The 26,107-nt window shown below is 33.8% G+C and overlaps 1 pseudogene; it reads left to right on the plus strand.

The window, feature by feature from the left end:
* The first annotated feature begins 10,293 nt into the window (after positions 1 to 10,293).
* Positions 10,294 to 11,525, plus strand: LOC102535314 (PC4 and SFRS1-interacting protein pseudogene; annotated as a pseudogene).
* The last annotated feature ends 14,582 nt before the right edge of the window (positions 11,526 to 26,107 follow it).

Consider the following 26,107-nt stretch of genomic DNA (forward strand, 5'->3'; position numbering starts at 1 on the left):
AGACAGTTTAGAGGCAGGAAATGATTAAGCTACAACAGTAATTAAGCATGGAAATGAAGATATGTTCTGGAAAGTAGCAGGAGTTTAAAGGAGGGCACCAATTCAAGGATTATTTACAAAGTAGCTTGAAAGGAATAAATAGGTTGGAAATAATAGAGAATGAAAAGGAGAGCAGCCAAGATGGCAGAGTAGAAGGAGCCAGAGCTCACCTTCCCTCACTAAGACGTAAGTCACAATTAACTGCAGAACAACCATTGATGGAAAAGACTGGAACCTACAGAAAAGATCTTCTACAACTAAAGATATAAAGAAGGAATCACAATGAGATGGGGGTTCCTTAAAAAATGAAAAATAGAGTTATCCTTTATCCAGCATCCCACTCCTGGGCATATATCTGGGGAAAACTCTAATTTGAAAAGATACATGCACCCCAACATTTATACCATCACTATTTACAATAGCCAAGACATAGAAGCATGGAAGCAGCTAAATGTCCATCAACAGAGGAATGGGTAAAGAAAATGTGGCACACACACATACACATACACACACACAGAGACACACATATATATACAATAGGATATTACCCAGCCACAAAAAAGAATATAATAATGCCTTTTGTAGCAACACAGATGAACCCAGACATTACATATTAAGTAAAGCAAGTCAAACAGAGAAAGACAAATATAATATCTCATATGTAGAATCTGAAAAAATGATATAAATTATCTTACTTACAAACCAGAAATAGAGTCACAGACATAGAAAACAAACTTATGGTTACCAAAAGGGAAACGGGGAGAGAGGAACAAATTCTGAGTTTGGGATTAACATATATACATTTCTATATATAAAATAGATAAACAACAAGGTCCTACTGTACAGCACAGGGAACTATATTCAATATCTTGTAATAACCTATAATGAAAAATAATCTGAAAAAGAATATATATGTATATGTATAACTAAATTGATTTGCTGTATACCTGAGACTAACAAAACATTGCAAATCGATTATACTTCAATAAAATAGAATTAAAAATCTTGCATTATTTTGTACAGTAATTAATTTAAGTAAGAAATATAGAACAAAGAAGAAATTTGTAGTAGTGCAAGAAATGTTTAGTTTACATTTGAACAAGCTGAGTTTTTTTTTTTTCCTGCTGGAAACCTTAAATTAAGAATACTCATTAGGCAGCTGGATACATGGATCTGGTACTCATATGAGTATTTTGGAATCATCAGCTTTTAGTTAAGCTGAACAGAATAGTTCAGGGACAGACTAATGTGAAAAAAGTCTAAAAAAACTTTTGAAAAGTATTAATGTTTAGAAAAGAATTAAGAATCCAAGGGGTAAGTCTGAAGAATGACTACAAAATACAACAGCAAGGAAGATTCACAGATGCCAAGAAAGAGATTTCTTGGGAGGGATTAATCTCCTCTGTGATGTTAAGTAAGATATAGTAAGTAATGTCCATTGTCTTTGACAATTAACTAGTCTTTGGCCACGACGGTGAGGATGGTTACAGGAGTGCAAGGGAAAGAGTCCAGGGAACAGAATGAGCTAAAGAGTGAACTTCCCTGTCCAATCTAGGGAAGAATGGACAATTCCAAGCATAGCCAGTACATGACAGAGAGGAAGCTGATAATAAATACATTATTTAAGACTGAATAAATGTCAAAAAGAAAAATCTTTCTATTTCAAAGAGAAAGCTTTGATAGGAATGAGACATGAAGTAGATGTATCTCAAGGGAGAAAGAGGTGCCATAAAAATAAACAGGCCACTTCTCTTTGAGAAACAAGGCAACTTGATTGATATAGGCCACTTCTGGGTTTTTTATATTCTGAATTTTCCCCTTTACTCACTTTAAGGTAGTCCTTGGATGACCTCTGAGATACTGTCGCATCCTCAGGCTCACCACTGGTGTCTTCCCCACAGAGGCACTTGGTGTTTTCTGTCTTGGCATAAGCAGAACTCTTCCACTCTTAGGGTTGTTCCTCATGAGTTTTTGCAGATAAAATCAAAAGCATCTCTCTTTAAAGGGGAAAAGGAAAACACAATCAGCAGTCTCTGGCACTTTAATGTATGGAATTTCTTAATAGTCAGATAAAAGTCCCCCTGCCAACCATGCCAGCATCCTAAGCCAGAAATGTTGGTGAGGGCACTATGGCTAATTCTGGGAAAATCCATTATTCCTTCTCATTTCTGCCCAGTCTTTGTCAGTGCCATCTAGAAAATGCCCACATACTCCAAAGCAGTTCAGTCTTTGTATAATTTGAGGAGAGAGGACAAGTGTATGAAGTTTGTATTTTCTGATGTAATCTGTAGAAGTTATGACAGTCATAGTAGAAACAGTACTTCCATGTCTTCTATCATTGCTACTCTTTGGGGGATGTTGTGATCGTGGCAGGGGGAACAATACCATAAAATTCCATGGGCAAAAGATCCATGATTTCTCATTTGTAAGTTGTTCTCTTTGGGAAGAAGCTGTATCAGGCAAGATACTGCAGGTAGCAAAGAGCATAAATTCAACTTAGAAGAGCTTTAGCAAACTTTATTGACTTGTATAACCCAACAATGGACAGGCAGGAGGAGGCTTGTTTTTAGAAATGTCTGGATCCAGAGACTAGGAAACTGTTTATCACACACTTATACCCCTCTCAGCTTACTAGCTTTGCTCTCTTCAACTGTAAGTGAATTTTCTTCATCACTTGATAAGATGATATTAATTTGCTCTGAGTTCAGGAGATACAGGTCTTCTCTCTATCTTATATCTAAGGAGGAGCTTGTGGCCTGTATATCCACCTATCCCTTGAGCCACTCACTGTGTCCAGGGGGAAGAGACCTGTAATTGGCCCAGCTTAGGTCATGTTCCATTTTTGTGATGGTAGTCATAGGTCAGTTGGCCACAGAAGTGTCACATGGGAAAGGTCACTGAGAGAAACCTTATCAGCTACAGAGCAACTTCTATTTGTGCCTAGTCCGAGAATGAAGAATGAATATTAATACGAATGTAAATAATGTAGGCCTTTTTAAAGATAAAAGAAACACTTGTAAGTCTAAAAATACTTGCTCCTGAAGTGGACGTCTTTCACCAAGTGCTGGTAAGACGTCAGACAAAGGCAATCTAGCTGCTAGAAAAGAGGACGCATCTAATATGGGACCAGATACCTGGCTTTCTACTTAGTTGACAGGTGTTAGTGAACAAATTACTTAATCTCTTTGAGCCTATATTCTCTCAATGATAACTATTATGTAGTAGAATACCCAACTCATAATTTTTTAAAAGAAAACAAGGCAAATTAACAAATGTTAAAGTCTTTAAAAGATGCCTGGCCAAACAGATGCTCCATATGGTTCATTTTTTTCTTAATACATCCCTGCTGGGCTAGTATGGAGACTAACAAGGCTGGGTCATATTTTTCATATATTATTGCTAAGATGATCCCACCAATATAATGAAACTTTTCTAACTTGTTCTACAGGCAGATGCTTAATAAATTCACATTGCCTTCACTAAATGTATGTGTACACAACACTGTCAGTTTTTGACCCTGATTTGAATCATATCATGTCAAGATACTTCTCATTTGAAAGACCTACCTACCGCTGCTCTCCTTGTGGATGAAAGCAAATGAAGAAAGCAATCTTTCCACAGGTAGTACATGAGGTTATGCTTGAACTTGAAGGGTTAGATTAAGTCATGGTATTCCAGAGGACTGGCCCACAGGATAAATGTGTATTATCTGTGTCTTAGAAGGATGTATGGTGGAGTGAGAGAACACAGACTCTTGAGTTGTTCTGTTATGAATTTAATGCCTAGTTCTGACTAGCACTAATGAGGAGACCTTGGGAAAGCTGCTTAGCTATTTTGAGGCCCAGTGTCTACATTTGCCAAATTGGATATGATAATAACTAACCTTCAAATAAAAAGAGTGGTAAAAAGGTGCTGAAACAAATACATGCATGACTTCTGAACCAGAATTCAGGAGAAGTTGTCAAGAGTTCAATTCCTGCAGGGAATCAGGGAACCAGGACCCCAAGTGACCTGCAGATAACAAATAAACAGAGCCAGCCTCACAGGGTCATGAATTTTGTGCCTAGTTTGGCGTATAATTTTTTTTCTTGGTGCTACGACCTCTAATCAAGATTCTGTACGAGTTACGAGAAGGAAGAAAGACAGCTGTTCAGCCAGGACTTGCATCAAGCTGATGCAGAATGAGAACTTGGATTTATAATATTCCAAAAGAGGAAAGCTTCCTAAACAACAATGTCGTACCTAATTTTGGACTAGGGTCAGCATCTAAATAAAGGCATCCATGAAGTCAACAGATGTGAGAGAAAATTAAGGAAAAGAAAGGAAAGAGAAAGTGAAAGAGAAGACAAAGAAAAACCCCTCACTGTCACGCAAGGCCCATGTAGAAGTCAACAGAACAACAAAGTCAAACACTGGGAAGCTTTACTAGCATTCTGGTTAAGAATATGATCTCTTGATACTGAGTATTTAGTTCTGTGTCCCAGATACTACTATTTACTTGCTACTTTAAGAAGAGTAGTTAAACGTCTTTTATCTGAATGTTCTTATCTATAAAATAGCATATGCTTAATAGAGTTGTTCTATTAAATGAGTTGTTATGAGTAAAATACCTAAAACAGTGCATTGCTCATGGTAGATGTTAAGAATTAGTGTAGTACTATTTGGTTTTGAGGAAATCCATTCTGGTGTATTATTCAGTTCTATATTCAGTTCTATATATTATCATATATATATATATAATCAGAAACTTAAAATCAATTCACTTAGAATTCTCACAGTAAAAAAGCAAAACTAAACTTACAAACAAAATCAAAGGATAAAAATATAATAATAATTTATTTTATTACTCCAAAAGAAGGAAGCAAATGAGAGAAAGGGGAAGCTAGAATAGATGGGGGAAATAGAAAACAACTAGCAAGAGGACGGATTTAAAACTAACAATATCAATAATTACATAAAATATAAATGTGCTAAATCTCTACATAAAAGACAGATATTGTGAAACTAGACAAAAAGACCCAATTATATGATGCTTACCAAAGACCCACTATAAATATAAGGCAGCCTACAAATAGGTTACAAGTCAGAGGAAGGCAAAAGATGTATCAAGTGTAGTGAGGTGAACTGTGGCACCCAAAAGCTACGTCCATCTGGAGCTTCAGAATGTGACCTTATTTGGAATAAGGGTCTTTGAAGATAAATTAAGGTAAGCATATTGAGATGAGAACATCTTTGATTGAGTTTAGACTAAAATCCGATAAGTCCAATATAAGAGATAAGCATAGAAACAGAGACACAGAGGGAAAAACCATGTGAAGATGGGATTTAGAAATTAGAGTGATTTGTTTACAAGCCAAGGAATGCTAAAAATTGTCAACAGCTAGTAGAAGCAAGGACAAAGATGTGGAATGGATTCCCCCTCAGCGCTTCCAGATGAACAAAGCCTGCTGATGCCTTGATTTTGGACTTCTGACCTCTAGAACAGTTAAGGAGAAAATTTCTGTTGTTTAAAACCATTTGCAATAATTTGTAAGAGAGTTTTTAGGAAACCAACACACCACATTAAAACACATTAGGAAAAACCTGGTGTGGCTATACATATTAGTAGATAAAGTGAATTTCAGAAACAAGAATATTAGCAGGGATAAAGAAATCTATTTTATAAAAATAAAGTGGTCAGCTCATCAGGAGAACAAAGAATCCTATAAACCTGTGTACCTAATAACAAAGCTTCAAAATACATTAAACAGAAACTAATAGAACTACAAGAAATAACAGGTAACTCCATAATAAGTCAGAGATTTCAATATCCTTTTCTCAAAAATTGACAGATCAAGTAGACAGAAAATCATAAGAATATAGAGGACTTGAAAAATACAAATGACAAAATCGACCTAAATGATGTTTATAGAACATTTCATCCACCTAATTCAGAACATTTATCAACATAAACCACATTCTGGGTTAAAAAGGATTCACATCAAACAAAATATATTCTGACTATAAGGGAATTAAATTAGAAAACTATAATAGGAAGATCTTTGGAAAATTTCCAGAGAGCTAGGAACTAAATAATACACTTTTTTTTTAAAGCCTCATAGGTCAACAAATTAATCTAAAATAAGATTAAAAACTAATTTTACTCGAGCAAAAATGAGAACACAACTTAACCAGATTTTTGTAATGCACTTAAAGTAGAAACTGGTGGAAAATTTAGAGCACTAAGTGCTTATATTGGGAAAGAAAGTCTAAATCAAGGACCTTAGCTTGTAACTCAAGAAACCAGAAAAGACAGAGCAAATGAAACACAAAATAAGGAGAAGATAAAAAACAGTAAAGATCAAATTGGAAATCAATGAAACAGAAAAACAATAGAAAAAATAATGACAACAAATGCAATGTCTTTAAGAAGATTAATATGTGGTAAACTTTGTCCACATAGATAAAAAAAAAAGAGAGAGAAGGCATGTTACCAACATCAGGAAAACATAATGACATTATTATAAATGCAAACAAGATATGAAGGGAATGTCATTAATAATTTCGTGTTGGTAATTTAAACAAATTTAGGTGCAATGGATAAATTCTTGAAGAGAAAAAAACAAAAAAACTGGAGTTCCTGCTGAAGTAGATGATCTTATTATCTACTAAAGGAATTGAATTTGTAGTTAAATTTTTTTCCACAAAGAAGACATCAGGCTGTGATGGTTTTTCTGGTCAATTCTAGTAGACATTAAAAAATTCTAATTCTAAAGAAACTCATCCAGAAAATTGAGAAAACCAGCATTACCCTGATACCAAAACCTGACCAAAAGCATTACAAGAACAGAAATCTACAGACCAATAATCCTCATGAACATACATGCAAAAATTCAAGCAAAAGTTTAAACAATATAATATATAGAAAGGTTTATACACCATGATTAAGTAGGTTTTTTTCTTGCTAGTACAAGGTTAATTTAAAATTTAAAAATCAATCAAAGCAATTCATCATAACAAACTAAAAAAGAAAAAGTTGGTGATAATCTTCTGTGGAAGCTGAATGCATTTAACAAGATGCAAGTCCTCTTCCGAGAATAAAACAAAAATTCAACAAACTGGGAATAGAAAGCAATTTCCTAAAACAGATAAAGGGCATTCATAAAAAAATCTTCAGTTAATGATATAATTAAATTTGAACTACTGAATGTTTTCCTCCTAAGATTAAGAATGAGAGTATGTTTCCCCCAACCACTGCCTTTAACTAGCAGTTCTAGCCAGTAAAATAAGGCAAGAAGAAATTAAATGCATACAGATTGGAAAGAATTAAACTCTATTTGCAGATGACATGACCATATATGTAGAAAATCAATAAACTTCAAAATAATAAGTGAGTTTAACAAGACTACAGGGAATGAGATCAATATATAAAAATCAATTATATTTCTATATAGATGCATTGAAGAACCAGACATTGAAGCAAAATTACATACACACAGAATTAAGAACATAAAATACTTAGGGACGAAGCTCACAAACCATGTGGAAGACCTGTATACTGAAAAATACAAAACATTGCTGAAAGTAATTTTTAAAAAATCCAAATAAGTGGAAATTTATAATTAATTAATAGATTTGAATATCCACGATTAAGATGAATATCCACTTGAACTATAAATAAAATGCTATCTCAGTTACATGTCTCAGCAATATTTATGTGTAATCTGTATGCGGATTCTAAAATTTGTATAAAAATTCAAAGTACCCAAATGATTGAAACAATTTTCAAAAAAATTAATAATGTTGAAAAGCATAAACTAACTTTTTTCCAAGACATATTTTAAAGGCCCCAGTTATCAAAAAAATTACTGTAATAATAATAGTCATGAAAAGTATAGAGTCCACAAATACACGACCGATTGATTTTCAACATTGGAGACAATGTAATTCAATAGGAGAAAAATGTAGTTCAGTTTTTTCAAGTGGAGTTGGAGCAACTGGATATACTTATTGTAAATAATTTACCTCACAATAAGCAAAATAAATTTTAAATGAATTATTGACCTAAACATGAAAGCTAAATAGAAGACTTACAGAAAACAAAGAAGAAAATCAATAGCTTGGGATAAGCAAAGATTTCCTAGCCTCCCTGAAGCATCAAACAGAAAAGATAAAATTGATTAACTGTACTTTATCAAATTCAAATCATATACTCTTTTTAGGACATTCTCAAGAAAGTGAAAACGTAACTTGAAGACTAGGAGGAAATAGAAACCTAAAAATCTGACATTGCACATTTACCTAAATATATATAAAAAGTTCTCGTAAGTCAATAAGAACACACACAACCCCAATATTCAGAATGCAAAAGATAATGAACATTTCACCAATGAAAGTATACAAATGGTTAATGAGTTCATACACAAAAATTGCTCAATATCATTAGCAATCTGAAAATGAAAGCAAAATTGCTGTGAGACACCACTTTTGACCCACAAGAACGACTAAAATTTAAAAGAAGAACAATTCCAGGAGTTGGCAGGGATTTAGAATAACTAGAACTCTCACATATTACTAATAAGAGTAAACAGTATAATAACCTTGGAAAACTATTTGACAGTTCCTTATGAAGTTAAATAATACCCTTGGTGTGTAATCCTGCAATGCTACATCTTGAAATTTACATAAGAGAAATGAAAACATACATCCACAAATACACTGGTATGTGACTATTCAGAACAGTTTTATTCATAATAGTCCTGAAATGGGAAAAAAGTCCAACAAATAATATATTTATACAACATATACTATATATATTAAATAAAATATTTATTCAAATATATATTTATATAGTAAAATATTATTCAGCATTATAAGTGAACAAACTTCTGCTACATACAATATGGATGAATCTCACGTTCTCTGAGAGAAAGAAGCCATTTATGTGATATTTGGGGGCATGCACATCTAATATAATCTGACAGCAATTAAATCAGTGGTTGCTTATAGCAGACAGTGAGGAGGGAGTGTAATTGCAAAAGGGCATTATGGAACTCTGAAGAGTTGTAAATGGTCTATAATTGGATTAATTGAGGAGATGAGTATTTGAGTACATGAGTTATCAAAAATCATTGGCTTGTGCATTTAAAAGTGTGATTGTATTGTTTATAATTTATACTTTATTAATTTTAAAAATATACTAGAATAAAAAAGAATGATGAACTCAGAATTCGGAATAATGTTTGTCTTATGGCAAACGATGGTGGGAGAAGGCATGCAGTAAGATACAGGTTATTTTCAAGATCCCCTTTTTGTTGAGGGAGTTGATTCAGAAAGTGCTCATGTTTGAACACGGAGAGGGTCAGCGGCCTGACCCTCATGCTACTAAAAATCTGTATATAACTTTAGAGCCGACCCTCTGTATCTGGAGTTCTGCATCCACAGGTTCAACAAACCCTGGATCTTACAGACTGTAGTACCACTTACTGAAAAAAAATCTGCAAAGAAGTGGACCTGTGCCTAAGTGGGCCTGTGCAGTTCAAACCTACGTTTTTCTAGGGTCAACTGTATTACTAAAAGACAATAAACGTACACATAAAATGCTTGGGCCAATGTTTAAAGATGTGATGAACCAAGGACTATAATTAATGTAATTCTGGTCAATTAAGGTCCAGAAAAAAAATAAATGCATAAAATGTTAGATACCTGTCTAACATCATTCATGAAAGTAAAAAAAAAACCAAATTAATACAAAATTAAAGATAAAGTTATTGATCTATTAGAAGAAAATATAATAATAATTTAATAAATTTTATTGGTTAAAAGACCTTGTTAACTGATGTGCACAATACTAATTTAGAAAAAAGCAAATTGTGAGCGCGGCGGCGGCGGCGGCGGCGGCGGCGGCGGCGGCGGCGGCGGCGGCGGCGGCGGCGGCGGCGGCGGCGGCGGCGGCGGCGGCGGCGGCGGCGGCGGCGGCGGCGGCGGCGGCGCTTGTAATAGGGGCCGTTGAGACGCCTCTGCGGCAGCTGGTGGCACAGGTGGCTTGCGTGGACGCGGGCGGAGGCGGCTGGCCCGCCACCGCAGCCTCCGCGCCCGCGGCCCCGGCAGGGGCGTTGGGACACCGCAAGGCATCCTTCCCCTCCCGCCCCTCGGGGGACCTGGGCTCCCGTCTGGGCTCCCGTCTGGGCTCCCGTCCGCCCTCCTGCATCCCCTCGCCGTCCGCCCCCCGCATCTCCTTCCTGGGCTTCGGACCCCCGGCCTCGCCCCCAAAACATGACTCGCGATTTCAAACCTGGGGACCTAATTTTCGCCAAGATGAAAGGTTATCCTCGTTGGCAAGCTCAAGTAGATTAAGTTCCTGAGGGGGCTGTAAAACCACCAACAAACAAACAATTTTCTTTTTTGGAACTCATGAGACTGCTTTTTTAGGCCCAAAGGATATATTTCCTTACTCAGAAAATAAAGAAAAGTACGGCAAACCAAATAAACGAAAAGGCTTTAATGAAGGTTTATGGGAGATAGGTAACAATCTGAAAGTGAAATTTTCAAGTCAACAGACATCAACTAAACAATCAAATGCATCATGTGATGTTGACATTGAAGAAAAGGAAACTAGTGTTTCAAAGGAAGATACCGATCATAAAGAAAAGCCAGCGAGAGGACGTGACTAAAGCAATTGACATAACCACTCCAAAAGCTGCCAGAAGAGGGAGAGAGAGAAAGGCAGAAAAATAGGTAGAAACCGAGGAGGCCAGAGTAGTGGCGACAGCAGCATCTGTTAATCTGAAAGTGAGTCCTAAAACAGCTACAGAAGTCAAGATTCCAGAACAAGAGACCGACCCAAAATGGTAAAACAGCCCTGTCCTTCAGAGAGTGACATGGTTACTGAAGACGACAGAAGTAAGAAAAAGGGGCAAGAGGAAAAACAACCTAAAAAGCAGCCTAAAAAGGATGAAGAGGGCCAGAAGGAAGAAGATAAGCCAAGAAAAGAGCCAGATAAGAAAGAGGGGAAGAAAGAAGTTGAATCAAAAAGGAAGAATTTAGCTAAAACAGGGGTTACTTCAACCTCTGATTCTGAAGAGGAGGGCGATGATCAAGGTGAAAAGAGAAAAGGTGGAAGAAACTTTCAGACTACTCATAGAAGGAAGATGGTGAAAGGCCAACATGAGAAAGACGCAGCAGATAAAACACGCAGGCAAGAGGAACAAATGGAAACTGAGCACCAAACAACATGTAATCTACAGTAATAAAAAGTAAATCTCATTTTGGGCTCAAAGCATTAATCCAGTTACTGAAAAGAGAATACAAGTGGAGCAAACAAGAGATGAAGATCTTAAAAAAAAAAAAAAATGCAGTTAGAAAGCACATTAAAAAAAAAAAAAAGAGATGAAGATCTTGAGACAGACTCATTGGACTGAATTTCCCCCTCCCCCCCTTCATGGAAGAATGTTCCAGATTCTAAATTGAGGACTTCATTAATGGCATTATAACTGTGTTGTGATTGTTAAAAACATTGCCTGTAAGGTACACACTACATACTAAGGTCAGCCATCATTCCTGTTAAAAGTTTTTACCAAGCTTAAAATGAAACTTTGTGTTTGAAAGTGATAAGCTCAGCTGAAGATGGTGGTTGTACATGATTTCATTTAGAAAATATAAAAATTCATTTTGTTTTGAAGCACGGTGATAAAACTGGAATAGCTATTATACCCTAGCGAATGGGGCAGTGGTGCCCTTCCCTTGATATTCCTTTGTTGTTAATTCTTTATCATATTAATAACTGGTTTTTTCAGTCCTGAGAGATTAAACAGTAGACTTGTTAAGAAAACAATAATGAAACTGTAACCAAAATTGTAAAGTAAACTTTAAAAAAGAAAATTGCTATTTGATTATATTACATTTTAAAACCTCTGTAGGATGGAAAAACATTACCAGAGTTGAAACACAGGCACCAAGATAGCAGAAAATTACTTATTTGCAAATGAACATAATAGAAAATTATTTATTTGCAAATAAATATATTAGGCAAATAAGAAAAATATAAACAGTCCAACAAAAAGGTGAAAATAATATGAAGATGTAATTTATAAAAGTGGACAAACCTCAATAAGTATGATGGAGAAACAGGCAATGATGTTTTAGAAAGAAGCAAATTGAAATTGAAATTATTTTAAAACTTCCAGACAAAAAAAATTAAAAGTAATAAAATCACTATTGCAAGGAAGTGAGAAAAAACATTGTTATGTATTTTTTGTACACATGTAATTTGGTACAGCCACTTTGGGGAGTATATTCATATCCTATTAATAATCAACTCTATTTTTCAAACCTACCCTAGAAAAATTTCAAAATCCATCAATGAATGATTTGTCAAAGTATGATTCTTCCTTCTAATAGACATTTTGTAGTAGTCTCAAAAAAAGAGGTAAATCTATATGCATTAACATGAGGACATCTCAAACACATATGTTTAATATAGAAGCAAGTAGTAGTTGCAGGAATATATGGGACAATCTATAAAAATATTACATACACATGTATATATGTGTTTATATGTATACACACATTGCATATATACATATATGTTTATATATCTGCATATAGATGTACACACATGCACATATACATAGATTAATATGTGATAAAACATTTTCTTTAAATTCTCATTTTTTTCTACCTACTCCTCTAGAGAACACACAAATCCTCAGTTTGGTATCTGTTCTACAACTTTCTCTGTATGTGTACAGAGAAATTTATATTTCAAAAAAATATACCATACATATAGATAAATGCACAAATCTCAAATCTATATTTGGTTTTAAACTTCTTTACAGGTGCACACACTTGACCAAATGAAAATATATCATATTTCTAGTCCAAAGGCTTACACAAAAGTATATAAAGCTGGTGAGAAAAGCCAAGAATCAAACATAAGATTTCAAATACCAACTTCATGTTCTTCCAGGTTATCTGATAGTTTAATAAAAGAACAATTGATAATAACCTAGGATCAAGATGACAAACATAATTGCAAACGAAAGCACTACTTTACCAAAGTCATTTGTTGAACATAGTAAAAATATCTGCTAATTGATATCTTTAGTGTATGTGATGACTTCAGTATTTTTGCTCCCTTCATTATGATCAAACTGAAATTAAAAATAATCAGAATAAAGGGTTTTGAAGGAGGAGAAAATGCCCTTCCCATTTCATCTTCTTTCACTTTTGCAACATGTGTTTATCAGTGTGAAGGTTTGAAATTTCATGTCTGTTTAACTCAGGGCTGCTGTTTGTGATTCTACAGTACTCAGTAAAATCACTCTATTCCTGGCACATCCACGTGACCTCGTTAATAAATGCCCTGAATGCCCTGAGTAGATTTACGCTGATGACATGTTGTGGTCAGGCCAGAGCCCAGAATGAGGCCCCAAAAGGATTCATTTTCTCTCTTGGCTACTGATTTGCTATGCATAATTGAAAATCATATTTAGTTACTAAATCTTAACTCCTCCCATGCACTAGAGAGCTAATAATAGCATATCTGATTATGAAGCACTTTGGTAACCTTTTCAGAAAAGCATAGTGAGTGTACTGTTTGTAAGGTGTAAGAGATATTTCATGGTAATTGTTTTCTACAAAAATTATTTCCATAGGAATAGATCAACCAATAACGAACTTGTTGAAAAATACAGAAAACCCAATAAAAATAGTTACAATCTTAATGATTATACTAAGCATTATTATTCATAGGTCATATCCATTTCATGTCATGAGTAACTTACCTAGCATCCATCCAGACTATTTTTCACCATTAATTAATGTTGAGCTTAAGGTTAAAAAACATGCCACACAATATGAATTTCATTAAACTATCTTAACAACAAATGCAACACATAAATTCCTGTACATTTAGCTGCTAATACTGATTCATTTGACCATTCAGAAATCAATCTACTGCCAGAACTCAACTGACCATCTTGTGTATCAGGCCATAGTGAAAGTTATGTCCTCCTGTCTAAACAGATTACCATACTAAAAGCAACATATATTTCATCAATGTACGTTGTCTTAGTTGTCCCAGTTCATCTTTACTATGTAGCACTAAGCAACGTTAGTTTTATTCAATAAAAAGTTGAGCAAAAGTTTAGTTAATTTGTACTTTTCTCTAGAGAATTAGAGACATCAGTGGGGAATCTACGGAGTCTATCACAGAGAATTTTACTACTGTGGCCTGAGTTGAGAAAGGAAGTCCCCTCTTCCTCTTCACAAATATAGGATGGTAGATGAAAATAAATTTTATTTTATCAAATGCATAAGCAAGATTAAAGCAAGTGCCAGAATTTAAGAGGTAACTTATAGACAGGCTCCTATAGGCTATACTGACTTCTTCAATAACCACGTGATTATTCTAGATCCCAAGTCATAAGGTCCACAAAGATAGGAACTGCATCTACTCAACTCACGAATCAGGCCTGGAGAACAGGAAGTGGAACTATAATGTATTGCTTATGCTTTGTACTTCCATGCATTTCAAAAATTACATACGACATTTACAATACTATAAAGAGAATATAATCATTTCCTCTCTCCCTCTAAATGAGGCAATCTAAAATTATAGAAGCAAAATAAGAGTCACATAGCTTGGAATTTGTCCAATTTTATTTCATTCCAGAGCCCTTTCTTTTTACGATATTATTATACTTCCCTTGATCAGGTTCCAGGATTTCCTGGACATTCAAATGGTTTTTATGTTGGTGGGGATGAAATTGATATTTTAATCCTTTTTCATTCCTAGGGCATAAAATGAAACAGACTTTGCAGAAGCAGTGGCAGATGAGTCACACACGGTAGTGTGCAACTCCAGTAGACCGCTCAAGAAGACATTTATGCCTATGGGGACAATGTCTTTAGGGGCCCATGTTGCAGAATTTACAAACAAACTCAGTAAATATTTGTTAAATAACTACTGAATAACCTATTAACAGCTATCACTGTCTGTTCCATAGTTATGTATATGACACTTCATTGACAGTCCCAAGGATAGCAAAGGGGCACTCGCCTATCCGAAATTTATTCAAGTCTCCTCGAACTAAGGAGACCCTAATACAATATTCTACATTATCAGTGTTAATTTTTTTTGTGCTAAGGCACTATGATAAAATAAAATACAGCTCAGCGATGCCAAATGACTCATGAAAATTACAGTGGAACTAAAAATATCTTGGGTTTAAAAAGCTACCTATTAATAGATGGTGATACTGTTTAAGACAATTGGTAAATTTACTTCTGTACTTTTAAATTATTTCTGACATATGTAATTAAAAAAGAAATTAATATAGATGCCCAATCAATAAAAAATGTGAACAATGAATAGAAATTCATAATTTATAATGATAATGCTGTCTTAGAGTGCTTCATTTTGAAAATAATTCCCACTTGGTACAATATTTTTGCCAGTAGGCATCTGCATGTTCAGTTTAACCATTATTGGGGGGAGCGGATTTTCCCTCGCTACTCCTCTTGAGTTCTTTTGTCTTAACACAAGGCAGATTAACAGGAGAAAAATAAATAAGCTCTAATTAGTGTGCACAGAGGTCTCATAAAAATGAGACCTAAGAAGTGGTCAAAGCAGGCAGCTTTGATATTTTTCAGACAAAGAAACAGTATGTGTGTGAGGAATTAACAGGACAAAGAAACTTAGGTTCTGGGTGCTCAATTAGTAAAGAATCTGAACAGACTTTGAGCTTGGGGTAGTGAATTTAAAAAATAAAACGTTTGCACATACAGGCTTCTTGGCCCGATTTCACTCCCTCCTGCAGTGAGGGTGTCCTTCTGTCTCCAGACTCAGGGAGTGCACATTTCACATGAGGGGCTTATTTCCTGCCTTCAGGGAGAGAGAGAGGAGTGTCAGAGTGCCCCTATTGCTTTGGCTGTTTTTTATGTAACTTTAATTCAAAATAATCAGCATGACATAGAGGCACATTTTGGGGAACCTGTGCTGGGCCCCAACACCACAATTTTTCGCTTATAAGATGCTGCTCTGAAATGAAAAAATCAGGAATTGTGTCGCAATTAAAACTTCAACAAACAGTTATGGAGAGATTTACAAGGCATTGAACCCTACAGGTTACACATACCATGCTTCAACTCTGTGATTTCGTATTTCTTTTTAATTCAGTAAAATCCAGTTTTCCTATAATAATACTGAGATCCAGGTGTCTACTAAAGGATATTTTTATTAATGTTTGATATTCAGTCTTTTAAAAGTGAACAATTACAGTTTTGATAGTCACATACAGCCTCATAAGAACTACCACCACAATCAAGATACTCAACATTTCCACTGAGAAAAAATTCTTTATTGTCCCTATCCAAGCACCTGGAAACCACCCCTCAGTTTCTTTTTTTCTTTCTATAAATATGTCTATTCCACAATGTAACATGAATGGAATCACATAGTGTATAAAGTTTTGAGTTGGGTCCATTTGACCTGGCAATAAGCTTTCAAAATTCATCTGCATTGTGTGTGTCAGTAATTCAGTTCTTTTCTTGCCAAGCAGTATTCTGTTGTACTATTGTTTTATCATCTGTTCACTAGTTGATAAACATTTGGATTATTTTCAGTTTTTGGCATCATGAATAAAGCTTCTATGAACATTTGTGCCTAGGCCTTTGTATGAACACACAGTTTCATTTCACTTGAGCGTATACCCAGTGGTGAGATTGCTCAGTCATATCTAAGTACATATTTATAAGAAACTGTCACACTGATTTTTCAATGTTGCTGTACCATTTTGCACTTCCAAATTAATGTATGAGAGGTCACATTGCTTAATAACATCATCAGTTTTTTCTTTACTGAAGTATGTAGTTTGTGTATCATATTATATAAATTACAGGAGTAAAATACAGTGATTCAATTTGACTTTATTTTTGTCTATAGTGCTAGAGAATATCCTAATTTTATTCTTTTACCCTTAGCTGTCCAATTTTTCCAGCACCACTTATTGAAGAGTCTATGTTTTCTTTATTCTATATTCTTGCCATAGATTAATTGACCATAAGTTCATTGCTTTACTTCCGGGCTTTTTATCCTGTTCCATTGATCTATGTGTCTGTTTTCATGCCAGTACCATACTGTAACTTTGTAGTATTGTCCGATGTCAGGGAGCATGATTCTTTGGCTCTGTTCTTTCTCAGGATTGCATTGGATATTTGGGATCTTTTGTGTTGCCAGACAAATTCTAAAATTATTTATTTTATTTTCTTGGTAAATGCCATTGGCATATTGATAGGGGTTGTATTGACTCTGTAACTTGCCTTGCATAGTAAGATAATTTTAATAATATTAACTTATCCAGTCCAAGAATACTGTATATCTTTCCATCTGTTTGTGTCATTTTCAATTTTTTTCATCATGGTTTTAGTTTTCTAAGTATGGGTCTTCTACCTCCTTAAGTAAGTATCATCCTAGGTATTTTATTCTTTATGATGTGACTGTAAATGTGATTGTTTCCTTAATTTCTTTCTGATAGTTTGTTGTTAGTGTATAGAAAGGCAACATGTATATTAATTTTGTATGTTGTAACTTTACCAAATTCATTGATGAGTTCTAGTAGTTTTCTGGTGGTGACTTTAGGATTTTTTTTATGGATAGTATTATGTTATCTGAAAACAGTGACTTGTACTTCCTTTCAACTTGAAATTTTTCTTTTTCTTATCTGATTGCTGTGGCCATGACTTCCAATACCATATAAATAAAAGTGGCAAGAGTGGGCATCCATGTCTTGTTCCTGATCTTAGAGGAAAATTTTTAAGCTTTTCACTGTTGAGTATGATGTTAGCTGTGGGTTTGTCAAATATCATGTTGAGATATGTTCCCTCTATACTCACTTTGTCTTTTTAAAGTTTTAAATGGATGAACTTTATCAAAAGCTTTATCTGTATCTATTGAGATGATCGTATGATTATTCTTCAGTTTGTAAATATGGCGTATTACATTGATTGATTTTCAGATATTGAAAAATCCTTGCATCCCTGAGATCAATCCCACTTGACCACAGTGTATGATCCTTTTACTATACTATTGTGTTCAGTTTGCTAATATTTTATTGAAGATTTTTGCATCTATCTTCATCAGTGATACAGGCCTATAATTTTCTCTCTTTTTTTTCTTCCTTCCCTCCCTCCTACCTTCATTTCTTTTTGTATTACCTTTGACTGTTTTTGGTATTAGGGCGATCCTGGCCTCATAGACTGAGTTTGGAAGTCTTTCTTCCTTTGCAAAATTTGGAATAGTTGCCAGAAGGACAGGTGTTAACTCTTCTCTAAATGTTTGGGAGAATTCACTTCTAATCCAACTGGTCCAGGACTTCTGTTTGTTTGGAGTTTTAAAATTACTGATTCAATTTCATTACTAGTATTTGCTGTGCCCATGTTTCCTATTTTTTTCCTGGTTAAGTCTTGGGAGATTGTACATTTCTAAGATTTTGTCCATTTCTTCTAGGCTATCCATTTTATTGGCATATAGTTGTTTGTAGTAGTCTTTTATGATCCCCTGTATTTCTGTGGTGTCAGTTGTAACTTCTCCTTTTTCCCTTGATGAGTCTGGCTAAGAGTTCATCAATTTTGTTTATCTTTTCAAAGAACCAGCTCTTTGTTTCATCTATCTTTTCTATTTTTAACTGTCTATTTCATTTATTTCTGCTCTAATATTCATGATTTATTTTCTTCTACTACCATGGGGTTTTGTTTTTATTTTTCCTTTGTCTAGTTGCTTTAGGTGTAAGATTAGATTGCTTACTGGAGACTTTTCTTGTTTCCTGAGGTAAGCTTGTATCACTATAACTTCCCTCTTAGGACTGCTTTTGCTGTGTCTTGTAGATTTTATACTGTAGTGTTTTATTTTTCATTTTCCCTGGGTATTCTTTTTCTAGTTTCCTCTTTGATTTTTATCCATGATCCACTAGTTGTTTAGCAGCATATTGTTTAGCCTCCATGTGTTTGTATTTCTTTTTTTTTTTGTAGTTTTTTTTTTTCTTGTAGTTGATTTCTAGTCTCATAACACTGTGGTCAGAAGAGACATTTGATATGATTTCACTTTTCTCAAATTTACCAAGACATATTTTGTGGCCTAGCATGTGATCTATCCTAGAGAATGTTTCATGTGCACTTGAGAAGAATGTGCATACTTCTGCTTTGGATGGAACTATCTAAATAGTTACAAATGTATACTTACATTATATATGTAATTAATATATAAATGTTATTTTTATATATAAAGGCCATTTTGTATAATGTATCATTTAAGGCCAGTGTTTCTTTATTGATTTGTTGTTGTTGTTGTTGTTGTTGGGATGATCTACTGATGTAAGTTGAGTGTTAAATTTCCCTACCTTTATTGTGTTACAATTTATTTCTATTTCTCCCTTCATATTCATTAATACTTGTTTTATGTATTTAGGTGCTTATATGTTGGGTGCGTATATATTTACAAGAGTTATATTTTCTGCTTGGATTCATCCCTTTATCTTTAAGCAATGTCTTTCTATGTCTCTGGTCATAATTTTTATTTCAAACTCTATTTTGTCAAAGTTTTGCTTCCTTGCCTTTCTTTTGATGTTCATTTATGGGGAATACCTTTTTCCATTTCCTCACTTTAATTCTGTGTGTGTCTTTAGATCTGAAGTGAATCATCTTTTAACATTTCTATCAGTTTTGTGTGGATGATTTCCTGTCTTTATTATATGCTTGCTTTTTACTGACGAGCTTTTTCATACTGTAATTTTTCTGTTTCTAGCTGTGGCTTTTTCTTTTTCACTTAGAGAGTTCCTCTTTGAGTTAATTCTCTGCATAAATGCTTTCTGGATTTGGATGACTGTTTCCTTTCCCAGGGTAGGGAAGTTTCTAGCTATTATGTCTTCAAATATATTATGAGCCCCTTTCTCTTTCCTCCTTCTGTAGCCCCTGAATTATAAATTTTAGTGCAAGTGATGTTGTGCTAGTGATCTCTTAAATGTCTTCATTTCTTTATATTTCATTTTCTGTTTAGCATCAGTGATTTCCACTACTTCGTCTTTCAGCTTGCTGACCTATTCCTCTGTTTCACAGTCTACTGCTGATTCCATCTAGTGTGTTTTTCATTTCAGTTACTGCATTCTTTATCTCTGTTTGGTTGCTCTTTATATTTTCTCTGTGTTAAAAACTTCTAACTTCTCACTATGTGCTTCCGTTTTTCTCCCAAGTTCTTTGGTCATCTTTACAATCACCACCCTGAACTCTTTCTCAGGTATATTGCCTATCTCCACTTCAGTTAGTTCTTCTTCTGGTATTTTATCTTGTTCCTTTGTATGGAACACTTGAGCAAATACCCAGGGGTGGGATCTCTGGGTAATATGTATATGTATATTTTACTTTATAATAAACTGTCACACTGATTTCCAAACCAATGTATGAGAGTTCAAGTTGCTCCATAACCTAACTGTTTTAAACCATTCTAAGGTTATCTAAGTTATTAATGGTATTTCATTATGGTTTTAATGTGCATTTTTTAATGTCTAATGATACCAAGATTATGTTTATTTGGTTGGTTGTCAACTTTATATCTTCTTTGGGTGAAATGTTCATTCAAATCTTTTGCCTATTTTGTGGGTTTATTTGATTTCTAGTTATTGAGCTTTTACAGTTCTTCATATATTTTTGATATAAGACCTTTACTGGATATATGCTTTGCAAATATTTTCTCTCAGCTTGTTATTTTTCTTCCATTCTCTTAAGTATGTTTTGAGAAGCAAAAGTTTTTAATTTTGAAAAAATCTAAATTTTATCAATTTTTATTGTGCATTTTGTATTTTACCTAGGATAACTTTGCTTAACCCAAGGTGACACATTTTCCCCTCAATATTTTCTTTAATACATTTTATAGTTTTAGATTTTTGCATTTGGATATATGATACATTCTGAATTAATTTTTGTATATGATGTGATGTATGGATTGAGGTTAACTTTTTTATATATATGATTTAACATTAGTTGTTGAAAAGATTATTCTTCCTGCATTAATTTTCTTGTAAACCATTATGAAAATCAATTGGCCATATATGTGTGACTCTATTTCTAGACTTCATATTATTTCCCATTTATGTATGTATCTTTCCTTTTGCCAACACTGTCCTGATTATCATAGCTTTATCTCAAGACCTGAAATCATTAGTGTAAATTCCTCAAATTTGTTCTTTTACTAAATGTATTTGGCTATTCTAGATCCTTCTTTATATAAATTACAGAAAATGATTTATTTATATTAAAAATTCTGCTAAGATTTTGAATGCGGTTGCACTGAATCTGTAGATCTGGTTGTAGAGAATTGATTTTAGCAATAATAAGTCTTCCAATCCATGAACACCATATTTATCCATTTACAAGATATTAGTCTTTTTTCACTCAAGTTTTGTAGTTGTTAATGCATAGATTTTGCACTTATAAATAATTTTGTTAAGATGTCCATTTCTGGGAAGGTGGATTGATATGCCCTTTCCTATTTATCTCATTAAGCACAACTAAAACCTTTGGGCTTTATGAATAAAATAAACATAAAAAGACTCCACAAAGTTGAGAGAAAAATGTGGATAAGCTAGGCAATTTGGGACCCAAAGAACAACACAGTGGTGACTTCCTTGGATTTTCTTTTTGCCTTATATATCTAGACTTGAAGCTGAAGATGCTGGCAAACCAGAAACACTAATGGGCTCAGGGAAAAAAAAAAAAAAAAGCACAAATAAACTTTGCTATCTCTAGTTAAAGGACCAGGAAAAAAGCAGCATGGTAAGACAGGAAACTTTTAGATACTAACTGCTATGCTACAACTAAACACCACAGTGGGTGGTAGGAAACTGGTCTCACTTCCAGCCATGCCATAGAAGCCAAGTTTGAAGCTTAGACTTTCACACTCACCAGGCTGCAAAGAGGTACCCCCAGCTCTCCTGCCAGCAGATCTACAATAAAGTAATAGCTAAAGCAAGCTCTCTATATAAAAGAGTCTTCTACTCAAAGCTCTACACAGAAAGTTCTATACACATCAGGAAGGGAGAAAAACCAGTATGTGGTATGCAATAACAATATGGGCATATATACATTTTCCTTCTCCTTTTGAGTTTTTCAAATTATGGTTGACGGTTGAAGCAAAAGTTATAATATTATTTGATATAACTCTAAATGTATGTAGAAGAAATATTTAGTTCAATTATTTTATAAATACTGGAGAGTAAAGGCACTCAGAGATGTAAGATCTCTGCACTTTATTTGAAGTAGTAAATGTTGACACAAGCCGTGTGCAATAAATTATATATAAACATTGTAATACCTAGAGTAATCACTAAAAGCTTTATAGAAAGACAACTCAAAATCAGTATAGACAAATCAAATGGAATTTTAAAATGTGTAATAATCCACAGAAAGTTGAGAAAAAGAAAACAAAGAGAAAGTAAAATGAAAAACTGGAGTAGCAATATTAATACCAAGTAAAGTAAGCTTTAGAGTGAAGAAAATTACCAGAAACATAGAGAGGGACATTATATAATGATGAAAGGGTCAACCCACTAAGAAGACAAAGCCATGCTATGTGTATATAAACCAAATAGTAGAGCTGTAAAATATGTAAAACAAAAACTGACGGAACTGAATGGGGAAATAGATAAATCCACGTTTTGAGTGACGACGTCAGTACTACAGCTCAACAATTTGTATGACAATCAGCAAGTATATATACTGCAACATCACTATTAACCAAATGGGGTCTAATTATTATTTATAGAACTTTACACAACAAGGGAAGAAGACACTTTGTTTTCAAGTATCAGACACATACTAAGAAAGGTAGTATCCTGGGCCACAAAACAAACTTCAATAAATATAAAATAATTTAAAAATCATAGAGTGCATTCTCCAGACTCAGTGGAATCAAATTACATATAATAATAGAAAGATAACAAGAAAATCATGAAACACTTGGAATATAGTGAACACAATTCCAATTACTCCATGGGTGAAGGAAGAATTTTCAAGAGAACTATGAAAAATATTTAATTAAATAAAAATTAAAAAACAACATATCAAAATTTGTTTGATATGGCCAACTTAAGCAATGTTAAGAAAGAAATTAATAGCACTTAATTTTGACACTAGAAAAGGGGGAAAAGTCTCAACTCACAATATAGAAAAATAAGAGTAAATTGATGTGAAGGAAGCAGAAGAATAAACAATAAATATAAAATCAAAAATAAAGAGAACTGAAAAAATAATAGAGGACAATCAGAGAATAAAAAATTTGCTGCTTTGAAAAGATCAGTAAGATTGACAAACCTCTTGCAAGACCAACAATTAAAAAAAAGAGAAAAGACACATATTAGCAACATTAGGAATAAGACAAAGGAAATCAATACAGTCCTTGCAGACATCCAAATGATGTTATGGAAATATTACAAACAACTCTACACTAAATCTGACAACTTAGATTAAATGCACATATTTTTTTGAAAAGCACAAAATACAGAATATGAAAAAAATATTTTGAATAACTTTATAACTATTAAGTACATTGAATTCACAATTTAAGAACTCCAAATCTCCAAACGAAATCTCCAGGCTGAGATGGTTTCCCTGTAGAATTCTACCAAACATTCAAAGAAGAATTAACATCAGTTCTATACAATCATCACAAGAAAACTGAATAAGAGACAACAATTTCCAGTTCATTTTATGAAGCTAGAACTACCCTGGTACTAAAAACTAGACAAGACAATACACACACACAAAGCTATAGACCAATAATCCTCATGGATGTAGATGTAACGATTCTTAACAAAATATTGACAAATGAAATTTCTTAATATATAAACATAATCACAGTATATAACCAAATTAGATTTATTCTAGAGATGCAAGTCTTATTCAATATTTAAAAATAAATCAATTCAGTCTTTCTAAAGAAGAAAATCATGATTATATCAACAGATGCAAACACACATACACAAAGCATTGAAAAAATTCAATATATGTTCATGATAAAATCTCTCAGAAAACTAGGAATAGAACATCATCAAACTGATTTTTTAAAATATCTTATAGCTAACATCTATTATACTTAAAGGTGGGAAGATGCAAAGCTTTTACCCTAAAATCAAAACCAGAAAGGATATATCCCTTATTACTACTTTCCACATAATACTGGAAGTTCTAGCCAGCACAATGAGGTAGAAAAAAGAAATAAACACACAGACCGGAAAAGAAGATACAAAACAGTTCCTATGCACAGATGACATGATTGTCTATGGAAACAAAAATAAATGTTTGCAAAGAGTTTTTAAATTTTATTGGAAGGGTTTAATAATACAACATTGAGTGAAATGGGAAGAATATAATTTTCTTATGTGTGTATGCACACAGACTTTACCTTTGTTAAAAATATATTAAAACAATAAAAATGTAGATGTCAAAATATGTTGTAATTGGCTTGTACTGAAGAAATCATTGGTAAATATTTTTCCTACTCCTTGACATTTTCTGGGACTTCCTATATTTTTAAAACAAGGAAAAATTATTAAAATGCATAAATATTCTAGTTGTTCCTTTCTATCTTTTCCCTAATTTTGTTTTATTCTGTGTCCTCATCAAATTATGGCTATCTTTATCACACTGTTGCTAAGCACTAAAAGAATGAGACTGTTACTGAGTCCAGACTCATTCTGCTCACCCAACCACAGGCCAATAAATCAGGAGATGAGATGTTGGGGCAAAGAATAGCAACTTTATTTGGACAGTCAGCAGACCGAGAAGATGGCAGACTAATGTCTTGGAGAACCATTTTACCCAAGTCAGAATTAAGGCTCGTTTTATATGGGAAGGGGTGTGGTTGGTTGTTGCAAACTTTTTGGTGCAGGAATTCTTGGTTCTTGTAGCTGTCCAGTGGGTCAAGTCTTGGTGCCCCTGTAAAACCTCTAACAAAACAAATGTTATTTTCTATTCTGCAACTTGTTATCTTTATAGGAGTGCAAAAGTGTTACTATTCTTAAAGGTCAGGGCCTTGAGAATAGGCTCTCTTGTTTACCAGACAGGCTAAAGACAACTTTCTTTTATAAAAGGTGAAGAGCTAGCAAGACTAAGCCTAGAAAACAGGGCACAGGGTTAAAGCCAAAAGGACAGATCTAAAACGGAGTCAGATTTGTTCTTTTCTATTACAAGACCAATTTAGAAACAGTAACTAGTCACCTAGAAGTACTTGATACAACAAACATGTTCTGGATATCAGTCATTTTAATATCTCCTGGGGAAATAAAAATAAATCTGATATAGAAACTGCTTTTAAGAAATCTGTATATTAGAGAAATAAATTCTATGCTACAAGCCAGACTTTAATTTAGTTTTAGAATAATGAAGATTTAAACAAAGTGCTAAGGAAAGTTGAGGAAACACAAATTCTAACTGCAAAGATTGGAAAGTTCAAAGAGGAGAATTGTAAAAGCTATACTTTTATCCATAAATAGTATTTGTAGGTGAAAATTTGATGATGATGATGATGATGATGTCTGACATTAAGTGCTGATTGTGATCCATTTGTTTGTTTTAAACATACATTATGTCATTTAATGTTCACAATAGCTTTATGGAGTGAAGACTACCATTATTTCAGTTTTACATAGGAGAAAACCAAAACACCAAGCAAGCTGTCCTGGGTCATATAACTTGTATGTACTTGGGCAGAGATTCAGATCAAATTTAACAGACTCTTAATCATTATATAATTGGCATGGGTACAAATGTAGAGAAGAATACTCAAATAAATCACTACTTATATATGGATCAATTAAATCCACAAATTAAACATAAATTAAGTAGAGCCCCTTGTAACAACCAGTAAAATGAAAGATGCAGTCATTTCACTTGCTAAACCTTGTCTCCCTCCTTAAAGCACAGGAGATACGAGGTATACCATACAACAGGGATTTAGTGTTATAAGTTCACTAACGTTATAATGATCTCTACTCTGTGTGTTCACAAATTCTACTCACTCCCTCCAGCAAGTTAAGACTTC

The sequence above is a fragment of the Vicugna pacos genome, chromosome 33 (assembly GCF_048564905.1).
Source record: "Vicugna pacos chromosome 33, VicPac4, whole genome shotgun sequence".
NCBI classification, from domain to species: Eukaryota; Metazoa; Chordata; class Mammalia; order Artiodactyla; family Camelidae; genus Vicugna; species Vicugna pacos.